This window comes from Passer domesticus, chromosome 4 (assembly GCF_036417665.1).
Source record: "Passer domesticus isolate bPasDom1 chromosome 4, bPasDom1.hap1, whole genome shotgun sequence".
In the NCBI taxonomy this organism is placed as follows: domain Eukaryota; kingdom Metazoa; phylum Chordata; class Aves; order Passeriformes; family Passeridae; genus Passer; species Passer domesticus.
Genome location: NC_087477.1, coordinates 37,546,924 through 37,559,442, shown reverse-complemented (window position 1 = coordinate 37,559,442; position 12,519 = coordinate 37,546,924). Strand labels below are relative to the sequence as shown.

The 12,519-nt window shown below is 41.6% G+C and overlaps 2 long non-coding RNA genes across 5 annotated transcripts in view; one reads left to right on the top strand and one right to left on the bottom strand.

Moving 5' to 3' along the window:
• Positions 1-12,519, bottom strand: part of LOC135298960 (uncharacterized) — a 167,866-nt gene that overhangs the window by 36,812 nt on the left and 118,535 nt on the right. The window lies entirely within an intron of this gene.
• On the top strand, positions 2,540-2,789 carry LOC135299972 (uncharacterized). Its single transcript, XR_010361820.1, has 2 exons — positions 2,540-2,625; positions 2,722-2,789. It is a non-coding gene; the product is annotated as an uncharacterized LOC135299972 (long non-coding RNA).

Here is a 12,519-nt window from a genome sequence, read left to right as displayed (position 1 = left end):
CCTGACTCTCAGGTTGCTGCTATTTCCTGAACTGAGCCAGAGGAGCACTGTACTAGCTGGCTGTGGGTAATGGGATATTTTGCATTACATATGGATTGGTGAAACTGGTGATGAGCCTACCTTCTCAACACTCCCATACAACCCTTGATCCCCTTATTCTGGTGCTGGGTGAAATGGAATGGGCATAACTGTACCGGCCACCTTTCTCTAGAATACAAATATCAACTGAGCAGGTGTTGCTCCAGTTTCCATCTGTGGTATTATGAAGGGGCACAGAACTTGAGCAAGCAAATATGATGTTTCTCTAGATATGCTGGTTTTGATTGTTGACGCAGTTTTTAGAACAGTCTTAATCGTGCAGTGTTCTGTGATTTTAGTGCTTTTGGGTATTAACATTTCTGAGGTCTCAGTGTGAGACTCAATTATTGAAATGGCCAAGATTCTGGCAAGAAACCACAGGGAAGAAATCAATTCTGTGAGGAAGATGCCAGGAGGCAAACATTATTTACATAGAGTACGGAACTACAGAAATATAACAGTATGTAAATTTCTTGACAGATGCCCTGTTTGGCAGCTGCTCAGAAGCAAATTTCATTCTCAGCCAGATCTGCAAAAACACAGATCAGTAATCCAGGGTAGAAGTGATTTGGTAGAAATTCTGGATGACAACTTACAACTCCCCAAACTACTATTGAATTAACAAAGAAATAACAGATCAGGGAACTGATAATCTTTGTGGGCCTGAATCAGGCAAGGTCTCAAAACATGAGAAACCTCAGTGAAGTTGTCTGTAACCTACCAAAAGATTGTTTGCCTGATTCTCTAATCTAACACAAGGTTATGCTCAAGAAGATACTGCTTGCTGGGTTGCCCTATTAAACCAGGCACAAATCTGAGAACTACTTAAGACCTAATTCTGTTGTAAAACTAAGATCAAATCTTAGTTTATAATGTCTGTTTGGTGCCCTCCAAAATATTAATCTGGATAGGTGTGCATGTCACGTGGCAGCTGATGCTACCAGGCACCTTTGCTGCCAATACAGCAGACACCCAGTGGGAACCACGCCTCAGATGATAGATGAGAGCTAAGGGGGGAGTTTGACTTGTTCACAATCATATCTGTTCCATTGGTAAATTTAAGCCTTTGTTTCTAATAGTATGTAATGAAAACTGAACTTTTATGAGATTTGAAAGAAAAATATGGATTGCTGTCCCTTTCTTCAGGAAATGCAGGAGAGAGAGGTGGTGGAATTGCTGCTTAAGATGGTGGGGGTTTACAAGTTTTTAATCATATCCTGAGGGCCTTTGAGTATATTTAACCCAGGATCCAGCTATATCCACTCTATTAGTAGGCATCTTCATGTTATTAACAGGCTGATATGGTTCACTGCGAAGGTCTCTCTGAGCTACGGCTAAACGTTCAACACACCAGTTGATTGGCAAGGGCTGCTTACATTTGGGGGAAAGACATTTCTATTTTTGCTTGCCAGAAGGTCTCTGAGCTCTGCCTTATGCAAATACACAATGACTATGATTTTTCTTTGAAACCAGCAGCTTCCTGCAGTGGAACACCAGCATGACAGTTGTGTGCACTCCTATCCTGGGATGCTGGGAACACAACCTGTGTTATGCATCCCCACAGAGGCTACAGGGCAGGCTTGCCCCCTGCCCAGGCCAAGAAAAATGAAAGCAACATCAGTACAAATCTGTCAGGTTTTATTCTACAATGTATGTCAGGCAGTACTGCCCTTCAGTTAAGGTAAGGGGAAATCCTGCCTCAGTTTCCAGACAGTTTTTCTTTGAAGCATCTCTACTTGTGCAGCCATAGCCCTGGGCATACTCCTGGCACATGGGCCCTATCCTGCCACCCTATCCCAGATGAGCTGCTCCCTCTTCAAGCAGCCTATTTACTCTGCTACAGAAGCATCCTGCCCCAGTCTGTTTCCCTCATTATCCCTTTCCATCGGCCAAATGTTACTTTTTAACTCTAAATAAACACGCTCTGCTCTGGCCAGGGCACATGCAGGCCAGCTGCCCTAGGATGCAGGCACAGCATTTGCCTCGGTGTGCGGTGAGCAGGATGGTAAAGCCACACCAAAAGCTGAGAGCAAATCAGGCGACAAGTAGCAAAACTGTATTATCAGCAGATCTGAGTTCAGGATTTCGTGGTCATTTGCCTTTATTTATGCCTCCTATTAACCTTACTCAACCATGACATGTGTTACACAGATGGGAAAGCCGAAGCAAAAATAGGCACAGCGGTTTTCCCCGCTCGTGCAGAACAGCGGCAAGGGCCGAGCGGGAGCACCGGCGAGCCCTGGTGTCCAGCGGGCAAGCGGGTCAGGAACCAACCCAGCCTGGGAAAATTACAGCCGCAAGGAGAGAAGTACCCACGCTCTTTGGTGAGACCACCGGAGCACTCCCCTGAATCTCCAGCCCCCGGCACCCACGGGGGTCCCGCTAGATGGTGCTGGAGGGACGGACAGACCGCGGTGGGGACAGAGGGAGGGAGGGAGCATCCCCCGCTCCCCTCCCTGGCTGCGGCTCCCAAAGTGTTTCCTCCGGAATGCCTGCCTGATGATAACAGGATCCCTTTCATATATATTAGGCAAACACGGGCCCAAGGTGGGTAAACATCATGAGCAGACTCATCTTTCTGCTCGACGCCGCGACGGTGAAAGCCCGGTTGCGCGAAATAACAAGCTGAGCTCTTTTTTTCAGGCCGTGTCTCCAACAACAAAGCAGCTTTTGAATCACACGGATTACACATTTAAAAAAGAAATAATTACGAGCCAGTCATCAGAACCGTCCTTCTGCACCAAATGTAAGACTTGGTATCACCCATAAAATCAATGTCCTGCATATGCTAACCTGAATATTTATAGATGCATAAAAGCATGTCAGTTATGTAAGGCTAAGGAATCGTGCACACACATGAATAGTCCCTTGTAAAAATAAATAATAAAAAGGCTCTGTCAAGATATTAAATTAATTTTCCTTTTTGGTTAAGAACCTTGTATTTAGTTCTGTAAAAGTCCTCTTGGCAGCCTGAAATGTATCCTGTTTAAACAGGAGCTTGTACTCAAACACACTTCTTTTTTTTTTTTTCTGAATACTATTCCCACTTAAGCCCTGCACAAAAAGCATTGAGAAAGCAGAAAATGGGAATAAAGTCATCTTTGTTTCAACTTTTCCTGTCCCTTTCTACTTGGAGGGAAAAGTAAGTATCTGATGAATGAGCAATCCTTATGTGTCAGGAGAGAAGAGGTGAGTGACCTATAGACTTGAGGACTCTTAGCTGCTTTGTCCTTCTTCTACAGACTGGATGATAAAGTCATATAGAGTTACTGAAATAGCTTTTTTGGAAAAGGGAAATATTTTATATGTTTTCCATAAAGATTATTATTTTGTTAAACCAATAATTTATGCAGAGATTCATGACACTAAGCTCAAGTCCATTGGAAATGTTGTTCCTTCTGAAAACCCAAGCCAATTTATCGTTCAAGGGATTCTCTTCCTACCACTCCAGCCAGGAGTAAAACCCAGACATGGAGAAGCAAGTGCTGTGCTCTTTTTTCCACAGTGGCAGTCATCATGGCAGGACCTCAGTGGCAGGATGCACCTCAGTGCAGGAGGTGTTAGGGAAAGGAGAGAATATATGGAACAATTATGATGAAAAAGGAGCAAGCTGAAGATGGAAAAGGTAGCTGCTCATGCAGTGGGGGTTATACAGCATCTCTCTGAGTGGAAGTCTTGGAACAGAATGTGTTTAAGGAGGCAAGAAAAGTGTACATGTCTGCATAGCACATGGGAGAGAGGGGGGCTGAGAACAGAGTGGAAGGGAGCATGCTGAGCTGTGTCTGAGCATTTCATTCAAACTGCTATATTGTTAAGACTCTTGAGCAATAAAGCAAATTTTCATTCCAATTAAAGATTCAAGGGTTTTAGAACAATCACCAGAAGAAAGAGAGAAAAAAGGCATATCCTCAGAGGACTTGGTAATGAATAACAAAAACAGTTCTTGTGCATTGTCCAAAATGAATGGTATTCAGTATAATGCAGAGAGAGGATTTAATGCTACAATCCACTGTGGTGTTCTCTGTGAGTAGATGTGGGATGGCCCATGACTGACAGAAATACTTAGCCCAGGTCAGTATCTTCTGGTCAATGTGTAACATGGGTCATTCTTGGTGTCACTGCCTTATTGTTGTTGCTGGGGTGGCAAGCACTGGAAGGGGCAGAGCCTGAGGGAAATTACCGATTGCTTAAAGCTGTTGGGAAGAGTTCACTCACACAGCATGAATCATATTGCCCATGCATATGCTTCTCTGTGGATATATGTTGCAGTCTATCAGCCAAGCCTGCAAAGCCACTGCAACAGAGCAAAGGAACTACAGCCTTGGGAGAAAAAGAGGATCAGGTTGGAAGCTCAAGGATGAAGCACACATTGTTGGAGGAGGGGGAGAAGATATGTACACTTCATAACTTGTCGTCATTGCTGGCCTAAATCTGCCCTACATTCATACGTAAGCCACGTACAGGAGAGAAAAAGTGGTTCAGAGCACTGAAGCAAAATTTACTGTTTTTACTAACTGCACATTAATCTATTCTAGGGGTACAGCTGCAAGACAGAAAGACTGTATTTCAACTCATCCCCAGCTCTTTCCTGGTTCACAGTCCTATGTCTCCTTTCTGTGGGTATCCCCTTACCTTTTATTGGGCTATAAAGCAGGAACACAGCTGGGGCCCCAACCATGTCCCAAGCCTCTGGCTGAGAAGATGTCATTCAAAAGGGCAGCAGATAGAAAACCTTGGGAAAACTCTAAAGGTTGGATAGGACATCTCTGTGCATTCCACCACTTTACTACCAGGAGCAAAGAGGGCCACCTCAGTGCTAACTCTGCTGCCTTGCAACTGGGAGCCTGCTCTGGCCAGCCAGTGCCAGCAGTGGGCTGCTGCCTTCCCATGCCAACCCTGCTGAAAGGGCTCTCACACACACAGAGTTCAAGAGCTCAGATTAGCTATCTTTCCTGTCCTAGAAAGGGTTCTGGATTAGGATTCTAGAGGCTTAAATGTATTTGTCAGATTTAGTACAGGCTTTGTGTGCAACCATCAGCAAGGTCTTTAATCTGCCTAAGTGTCGATATCCCTTGGAAAGGGGCAGTAATTCTTCCCTTATTCCTGAGGGCTCGGGGAATAAAACTGGTAAATAACAGAGCAGTGTTCCACTACTGTGAGGATGGCTGGCACAGCTCTCCTAGCTGTACTGAGTTCCCTTGCTAACTATCCAGCATATGTGCTGCAGATCTGGGGCACTCGCACTTAGTATTTTCATGAAACAGAATATAAAATCAGAAGGAAGCAGCAGCTACAGGGAAATTGTACATCCTCTGACTAGCACACCTTTAAGCACCCTTCACTGTTTTGAAGCATTCACTGGGGAACCATGCTCCCAAATTATATCTGATGCCTTAACTCAGTCAGATACCTTAGGTGCTGCCAGCGTTTGGGTACAATCATTCTCTCCACAGACACACGTGGAAACTGTGATAAGGATGTAGAAAATACCAATACCAGAGCAAGGCTGCTTTAGTGGAATTTCCCAGAAACAAACTAAAAATTGAAGTGGGTCTCTCTTTCACCAGGTTTAGGTTGCCTATTCCTTTTCTTTAAACTTTGTCTGCTCCCTCTTTAATATTTCCCTTTCACACATTTTCTGAGTGCAGGTCTGCAGTTTTCCTTCCTGCTGAGTTACAAACTCACTCCTGCTTTATTCCTCCACTTGGCACCTCCCTGCCTTGGCTAAGAGCACGTAGGCTTCATCCCCTTGATGATCAGCTGAGAAGCAGATGGAGGATCAGAGGAGCAGGATGGCTGCTTTATGAGGTGTACCCATGGCAGCAATCATGGAAACAACCAACAAGTGACCACAAGCCAGGATTTCAAATGCAGCAATAGCTGAAATTGAAGTGCAGGGGAAGTCATAGCCAAAGTCATAGTACCCAGGGATCCTGCAGTTTTGGATTTTTCTCAGCTTTCATTTAAAGCAAAGTTTCTAGTGTTCATATTCTCAAACAAAAGCTTGGAAATGGGAAGCCTTGAACATCAAAGAAAATAAAATAATCCAGAACTGATTTTTTTTTTAAAATCTCATGATTTTGCCATCAACCTCACATTATGTTGGAGAGTAACTTGGGATTTTTGAGCATGAAGGTCTGGCAGGACTACAGATGCCTCAAAATCATAATGAATTGAGGCCACAGTCAGCTTTTGAGAAGGCTTCTCCCTTGCAGCTAAGACAATACCAGGGTTTTGCAGAACAGTTTGGTCCTCCACATAAAACCTCCCACTGGCCAGCCTTGCTATCATAGGCATGGATATTTTATTCTTTACTATCCCAGCTAAAGAGGAAAAGTATATTTTAAGTTCAAAGTGGCTGGCACACCACACCAGTACTCAAGGGGGTGAAGACTGTAGGCTCATGCAGATGCCCAGAGGATCTCTCCCAGGCTTGCCTCTAGGGCCAGCACAGCTTCTTGAAGGGACAGGAGTCCTGCATAGCTGCAGCCATATGTTGAATATAGTGAAGGCATATGGAGCTAATTATGTAAATAAACATCTCGGTCCATGATGATTCTAAATAATGCAAAACATAAAGAGGCAAAACACTAATGCTCTAACCAATGAAAATAGATTCTTAGAGTGATTAATTTACAATAAAGAGATTCTGCATATGTCAAAAATGGTGCGTCATCGTATGATTTAATATAATCAGGCACAGCTGCATTGCTCTTGATGTTGGCAAACAATGATCTTGTTCACCTCCTCCTGCATCTGTACCACAGTATTAAAAGAGAAGAAAACTGCACAGTAGAGTCAGCAAACATTTGTGAGCAAAATATTTTTAAAGCATCTTGATAAATATTTACCAATCTTCGGGATGTTTGAATGCTGGAGGTTGTGTCAGGAAAAAAAGCATGGGCTGATATCCTCAAAAAACAACACAAGTGGTCAACAGCCTCTGTACAAAAGGGACTTACTCAATACAATAGGCCACTGTTGCTGTGACTCTCAGTATTGTTTACCTCTCACAGAGCTTCCAAGTACAAAGCACTTCAAACAAACTACACTAAGACTTTAAACTGAATCCACCCATCAGGTTAATAAAACAAATATTGATTGGGTTTGAGAATCATTACAGAAAACAAACCCTTTTGGATTGAAAGAGTTTCTTTGTTCAAGCAGTATTGTGCAGAGCCTTCAAGCAACATATTACAATCTCAGCTTAAATCCTGAGGCAATATTCTACAGTGTTTGCCCTCAAATCTACTTTTATTTGTAGCATATGTATAAATACAGATACATGAAAAGATAGGGGCAAGCATTTCATGAACACAAGGGAAAGAAATCTTACCAACCTCAAAAATATGCTGGAAAGAGCAAAAGTAATTTTTTTTTCAAGTGCATATATTGATTTATGCACCTAAACCTCATTCCAAAAACTGCAACCTGTAGAGACTTTTACCTTGACCTCTCTAGAAACCCAGCCTCTGCAATGCAGAAGAAAATCACATGAGCCTACAAATGCCTTTTCACAAGATGTCCTGCAAGATCTAATGGACTAGGAAAGCATCTTGACATGATCCAACACAGTAAGGCAACCCAGATGCTTCAGAGCAAGTGCGAAATAGCAAGAAAGCAGCACACAGAAAAGATCTGCAGAGAATTATTACCTTGGGTACAGGCTGATCTGGATTTTTCAGAATTTGTTGCCTGATTACTAGACAGGGAACAAAGACATCTAAATTATTTTAGGTCCTCACCCCACTTTCAAAACCAGTTTGGGTTCTAAGAAACTTTTGTCAGCAGTCACATGTAAAATGAAAGGAGTGAGCAGGAGCTTCAGCAATGCCACTTTGTGCAAGTGCTTCAAGATGTGCATTGAGAACATCAAGCCTCTAGCAGAGATTTAGACAAGTGTGTTCAAAAAGGAATAGTTCCCCGCATGGTTTTGAAACTTTCATCCACAATCAAACTAGATTTATTCCTACAAGTAACAGCACAGGCTACAAATTCAAAAGTAACCAGCCATGTTCATTTTCTCCTGCAAAACTTACTTAATTCTCTAAACATAAAAGACATATTAGAAATATAAGCACACAGAGTGACCAGTAGGTTACTAACATGTTTAGTAATAATATTTTAGCCTAGCAATGCCAAATCAATAATGGTTCATACTTGTCAGAGTAGCGTGAAAATACAAGTAAAGAATGAAAATAAATAAATAAATAATGAAGAAAAAAAAATAATGAAAATATTGTTAGAAGTTAACTAAGGTATTCAATACTCCCATACAAATGGATTAAGCTAAGTATTGCTGACAGTTCCTGTTAACTCAATTCTGCCAGTGGATCAGGCTCACAGTTCCTTTGGGTCAATAAGGTACTGCAGGGAGAAATGGCAAAAAGACAGGTAAACATTTCAAGAGGAGGATTCTCCAGACATTTGAGCAAACCATGGCATAGAAGCTTTAAGTAGCATTAACTGCTACTCATTAACTCTATAAACACATCAGTTAAATAATCATTTAGTCTCTGTTCCTGGCCACATAAAGCAAGTTGTGCTAAATAGATCAGCCCAGAGCAGACACCTGGCCACTTCAGGCAAACCTTTTTGCACTCTGGATTTCTTCTTTGGCATTCAAACAGGCCCTGTTTTGCTTTTTCTCACCAACTCACAACATGCAGGTAATTCTTGATAGAGAATTCTCAACAGAGCCCAGTCAGTGGTGGAGACTGCTGTGATACTACAGCTGGGTTCCTCTAACACAAGGCACAGTTTCTAAGTGACAGAGAAGGCATTAAGAAATTACACCATCACTGAATGAAAGTGCAGCACATACCCAGCGCTCAGCATCTACCTTAGCTTAAGGGCACAGCATTCTGCAAATCTTGTAAAATCAGGTGGTTGATCTGATAAGACACTCTGCATCACTGGGGCTCTCCCTATCTGAGGACAGAATCAAACCCCATGAGCTTTGCTCAGAGTATCTCACTCACAGCTAGACTTCTTTGCTGGAAGAGTTATACAATCTTAGTTTACATCTTATCACCAGCACTGCAACAGTCAGACTTCAGGGTTTGTTGTCTTGCAGGCACCCACTTTATTCTCATTGCTGGGGAGCAGCATTAGAAACACAGCCCCAGAGTGAAAGAACAACAGGGAGAGAATGAGTGATAAGGAGCAGAAAGAGCTTGCAGAGTTAGCACCTGCACAGCAGACATAGGCTGAAGCTCACTTCATTGATGTGGGGCACTTCTTGCATCTGGAGCGTAATGATTAAGAGAATAAAATGCATGTTCTACCACACTGAATGCCAGAAGTAACTGTCATGTTCACTCACACTGCTCTGCTTAGGGATAATATAGGCTAGTAGGCTTGGCTAGGACAAAACATATAAGAGATCACTCAAAGGACTAATGAAATGCAGAAAACAAATTTCTAAAATGGAGAATAATATTACATATCCTTAATAAGGGAGAGGTTCAATTAAGTGCTCCACCTTTTTACAATCAAGACAGGATCTTCTTTAACAAGTATCTATGTCCAATCACCAACACAAACACTTAGGCTTTAGCAGACTTTTGCACTCAAACTCCCTGAAGCTGTGAATTTTCTGTTAAGATTCTCAGTTCTTCATCATGGTGCTGAACAAAATATATTGAGCTTCTGAACCATTCCCTGCCTTTCTTGATGACCAGCAATAGCTAAAATGCCCTTAGGTGAGAAGAGGGAACTCCCCCCTTGCCTTGCCCAGTACCATTCCCAAATATGTGACCTGTTGAAGGTGTTAAAGCAGTGACCTCCTCTGCTCTTACTCAAAATACTGAAAGCCCTTGACATTGTCTCTGCCTGTAGCTGAAACTGTGGGTTCAGCTGTACCACAATTCATGGCCAAAGTTTTAGAAAAAACTACAGTAGTTTGAAAACAGAAACACATTTGCATAACCAGAACAGTACTAAGGAATCAGTTCTGTCTGTTGCTGTGCATATGCTTGTCCTTCCAATTTTCAGCCCTGGTTCCAGTGGAGATTGCCCAGGGTCAATCTAAAGTAGGGGCTTTCTAATGGAATTGAGCTTTATGGTCCCATTTTTCCCCAAACCATGTCAAACCAGCAAAAAAACAATGAACAAACACAAATCTAGACCCATGCATAGCCATGGGAAAGTCAGAGTCAGAGGAACAGAAAAGCTTCAGAATAAAATATGAGCTGCATGTCAATAACAGAAAACAATGTATTGCAGATAAATTTGGGACTTTTCTTTTCTTAGACACAGGAAAAAACTAAATCTTTATTTTGATCAGATATGGAAATAAAGGGATTAAAAGAATCAGACGAGTGATTTGTAATTGGTCTCCGGACTGCACCTCTTCCTCTAGTAAAGTGCATGCAAGTGGATAAAACTGCATGGATGGACTTTATTAGCTACAGCTTTCCCTCCTCACTCTGGGATTAGAGGAATACTTTAACCTTGACACATTCATCTTATACTCACAAAGCTTCACTTTTAACAGTCACTTCTCCTTTCCTCTTCACTTGTCTGGTTCTGGCACATAGTTTTCTAAATTAGAAGAGGCTACTGTTCTGTCTTAAAAAGCAAGGGAATTCTCACCTATTTTTGTTATCAAGAGCATGGAGAAATTCTAGATGATTACTATATCCTAGAATTCTATTGCAGAGGACAGAAATATGGCAAAAGCAGAGGTATTTATAAATAAAGCCCTTGGGAAGATGCATTAGGCTGTCCTTTAAATACACTGAAGAAAAAATATCAGGACCATGATTTTATTTATCAGATAATAATGTAAAATTAAGTATACAAATTCATGTTACTTATATGTTAGTGAGAAATCTTATTATTTTTTAAAGCTTCCTTTATGCTAAAGAAGTTTGCAATGGGATTTTCAAAAGCACTCAGCACTGCCCCAGCTCTGCACTGAGCGGGATGTACAAATACTGCTCCTGCTCCTTCAGCTCCTGCCCACAAAGGCAAAACTGGGCCATTACAGGGTATGCAGAAGAAGCCCAGAGCTAGTGGAGAAACTGCCAGGCAGCACTACTGGCACACACCTATCACTCACAGACTGGAGGAAATGTGTCTGTGGAAATGAATGCTTATTCAGAGGGCTGGGGAATATGAGAATTCAAGGAAGTTTTTTTTTTAATGTGTGCATGGAAGAGGGTGTTATTAAGCAAAACACTTGAAAGTTAATTGCAGAATAAAAGAATATACCTCAAGGGTACACACTTTCTCAGTACACTGATTTATTATAATTACAGAGTTTACCCTCACCTTTTTTCTTTATCCAGCCACATATTTGAGTTGCTTTAGATTAAAGTGTACGTCTTGTTAATTATGGCATTTAGTTCTCAAATTGTAATTGGTGCCTGGTGCTAAGCTCCTATAACTCTTCTTGTCACTGTTTCAAGGGGGCCTGTTTAATTTGCCGGAGGTAAACTCAAATGGAAAGTACCGTCTTATTTGAGTAATATGAGATATTTCTTGTGGCTTTAATGACCAAATATTTTACTGTTTATAGGGGGCACAATTAGTTGAGGGTGTCTGTGTGACAATGGGCAGTCCTACTTGCCAAGAGCTAATCAAGATGGATGCTACCATAATAGTTTTTAGGGATTTTATTACATCCTTTAAACAGATGAAAGTAATACCACTTAGAATAAACAAACACCTTTAGACATTGGGTAAAAATCATTACAGTGAGCTACTAGGAACTTTCCTGCCATGTGCTCCTTTAAAAATATCTTGGAAGAGTGTGGGAGACTGAAACTCTTGTCCTGCCTAATTTTCTCCAATCATTTGGGAAATGCATTAGAGACAAAAGCTGGAAAAAAAACTTAGTGGATGTTTGGGAGAAGAGTACCTGATGACTTTTGTAAACACACACTACCTAAAACTAATGCACTCTGTGTTCCTCAAGGTTTTCCTTCAGGTGCTTTAGGTATTGTCTGATAACTCTTCATTCAGAACAAGGTAAATGGGTATCTTTAAGTTAGATTCCAAAGCTGCATTTCAGCATCAGCCAAATTTGCAAGGCACTTAAGAATTTTCTAAATTTGTTCTCCCAATGGCAATTTACCTCAATAAGTGTTTTCTCCCACAATTTCCCATTAAATTAAACAATTAGCCTGTTTTGTAGCTTTGAGGGCCTACTCTTTCTGCATAAATAGTGCTTTTTTTGCTTCTATTTCCTCTGTCAGCATCATCCCCCACAAATTTTCTGCGCACCAACTTATCAGTACAGAGAGATGGTTAGACAGTCTAGATAGTAAGTAAAGTCACTCCTGTGGTTTTTTCCTGAGAAACACATACTAGGCAAGAACCAAACCTCCCCACCTCACATTTACATGAACAAGTTTTCCTGCTTTTGCTTCATCACAGTTTTGCAGCTGAAAGATCAGAGAAGCCCAAGGTAGGTTGCTCTTTTGTTCATAGGAA